This window comes from Brassica oleracea, unplaced genomic scaffold (assembly GCF_000695525.1).
Source record: "Brassica oleracea var. oleracea cultivar TO1000 unplaced genomic scaffold, BOL UnpScaffold00667, whole genome shotgun sequence".
NCBI classification, from domain to species: Eukaryota; Viridiplantae; Streptophyta; class Magnoliopsida; order Brassicales; family Brassicaceae; genus Brassica; species Brassica oleracea.
In genome coordinates, this window is record NW_013617432.1 from 64,621 (window position 1) to 67,894 (window position 3,274).

Here is a 3,274-nt window from a genome sequence, read left to right on the forward strand (position 1 = left end):
ATATTTTTGCTAAAATTGTACTTACCTGGCCAAGTAGATCGACCATCTTTTTATGGATCGATCGATTGTTGAGCATGTAGTCGATCCGAAAATACTCTGCAGTTTATTTAAATATCTAAAATATTTATTCCAACACTCAACAGATAGTTTTGCTAAATATGATAACTAGATAGCCAACTAAATTACAAAAAATATTTAAATAGTAAAAAATATGTTAATTTAACGTGTTAAAATTTAAAAATAAATTTTAATTATGACATGCATCTTAACATTTATATAAATATATATCATAACCTAAATATAAATAATTTAACAACTTAAATTAGAAAAAAATAACGCCCGGGTTAATCCCTAGTTATTATCCTTAATTCTATGGTTAGATACATTTATTTACAAGGTACTAATAATGGAATATATTAATATTACCATAAGATTTAATATATATGTACAAAGAGTGGTATGGTTAAAAAAAGGAAGAGTTGCGTTGGTTACACACATCCCTTTGATTCATATAAAAAGACTTGTGCATCGTTTTATACGAATAAGAAAAAGTCTCTCTAAGTACACTATACTAATAGTGATTATATAAAAAAAAAAGAGATTAAGGAAGGTTTGAGATTTATTTTCCATCAAAGAAATCACCTAAAAGAAGGTTAAAGAGAGAATATCAATTGGTGGGATTGTATCCAAAGCTAAATAAGCATTGATCAAAGTGAGTGTTTCTTTTTTCTTCTCTAAGAAAATTATTAAGATTGAATTAACACAAATCTAGATTTTTTTGTCTTGGATAGAATTCATAATGTAAATGTTAAAATTAATTAACATGTCATATCCACTAGTAAAAAAAACACATATAGCTACGATAGTGCTACGGTAAATTCGTAACAAAATAAAAAAAACTAATAATTTCGTATTAGAGGAGAACTGATCCCTAGTGTGGACAAACATGGCAACTCCTCCTCTAGTGGAAACCAATATACACCACTCCTCACATCTAAACTATTAAAACATTAATACAAATAAGAATTGATCCTAAATTTTTCTAAATAATTACAATCTAGTGCCACTGATCTAATCACAATAGTTTTATACTATTCTTAACCCATTAATTTCTTATTACATTATGCCAAGAAATATTCCCATTGTGCCAGTGATATTAATGCAATTATGATAACGTCAATTAATTAAAGTAATAAACGTAATTAATACACTATGCCTAGAAATATTTTCACTTAACCAATATGAAATATTGCGTTACACGAAAAGAAGTTAACAATTATTTATTCAATGTTTGTGTCACCGGTAAAAAAACATCTCTGGACAAACTAATGTTATATTTTTATTTCTATTTTTACTATAAGATAACTGATGATCGATACGTTGTACCTTTTTTAGTTTTTTATCTACTTTTTTTTTTATTTGAGACTATATAAGTATTAACTAATGTTATTTTCATATCTTTGTGGTGTATTTTATAAGATAATTTTGTGCACAAGCATTATAGAGTCTCAAATCTACTTTATTTTTTATTTGAGACTCTTTTAAGTATTAACTAATGTTGTTTTCATATCTTTGTAGTATATTTTTATAATATTTTTATAAAGTTTTGTATAAAAGCTAATAATTAATAGTATTTTAGATATTTTTATAACAGTTTAATGGAATAAATTTTGGTTCACATTTTTGATTTAATTTAATAATATTTATTTGAAAAAATTCACTTAAATAACACTCTAGATTCATAAAAGATTATATAAAGCTAATCATAACTGGAAAATATGAATCTGAGACGATATCGGTATAGTCATTGATAAATTTCATATACCTTCATGAATTTTATTTTGGTAATTGTTTAGTAGAAGGAATTTGGATAAAATCATATATATCCGTAAGTAACTGATTATGATTCTAAATTTTAAAATTTTCCGAAAATCAGTTGACATTGTCAACTAAAAATCTGCAAATATATTGTTTATATATTTAAGTTATGGCTTTAAAAGATAGTATCCATAAATGACTATTGAGTTATAGATTATATTTACACAATCACGCAAAATGCTTTAAGAAATATCCATCACCAGTTGAATGCTCTTGGTATTCCATCCCTTAGTTGGCCTCTGTAAAAAAAAATTTAGATTAGAAGAACCTAATCGTAAAAACTCAAGCAAACCTCAATCACGAAACCCTAACATTTATGCCAAAAGTTGGAAGTTATCAATAGATTTATCTTCTGATAACTTTAGAGTGAAGACATTAACTTATTTTGATCGATTATTTAGAAAACATGCCAGACTTTTGTTGGCTGCAGAGAAAGAGATAAGAATAGAGAACTTTTGATGGAATGAGAAAAAATGGTAGATGGAAAACGTGTTTCTGTTTTTTTTTTCAGAAAAAACAACATATGTGCTTGAATCATTGGAAAATGTCTTTATTGATAATTATGGGTTTATATCCACTATGTGATTGTAAATTATGGGCTTATATCCACTATGTAATTGAAAATTATGATGTACCAACTTTAAAATCATAAAAATGGTCCAATTTAATAACATGATTTAGGTTTGCTAAATAATTTTTTTTTTTAAAATCTGCTCTTATTTTTCTTTTTAACATTAAATCTCTTCTTATTTTTGAATGTCTTTATTTTGTTTATTTTTCTAAATAATTTTTTTTTAAAAAAAATCTCAATAAAAAATGAAAATTATATTCAACTTTGAAACAAAATATTTGTAATATAATTTAATAAAATCAACAAGTATACTTAAACCTCTAATACTTTATTTACCAAATAAACTAAATAAAAGCACAAAAAGGAAAAACACAATCTCAAATTTATAAATAAAGGTTAATTACATTGAATAATACACACCAATGTCAAACCTGAATACCACATAAATCTATAACATAATAAGTATAAACAGTTTAATTTATGTCATTTTCAAAAGTTAAAAACATATAATTCTGAAGAACAAAAACCCGTGCAGGAAGCGCGGGTCAAATGCTAGTTCAATTCTTAATTTTTTTTATTATATATAACATGCTTATCACCAAAGTGACCTTGTTATGTTACATACATATATTACAAATTATATAGTTTATTAATTGATCCAGATCAAGGATGCTAAATGACATAAAAGTTTGATCGAATAATTCATTTATTATTTATATTCTAGGTGATCACCAAAAAGTGAATCACTGAATATAGTTAATAATAAAAAAAGAATTAGTCAATTTTTTCTATAGTCGATAATATGTATATCCAAAAGTAACATAC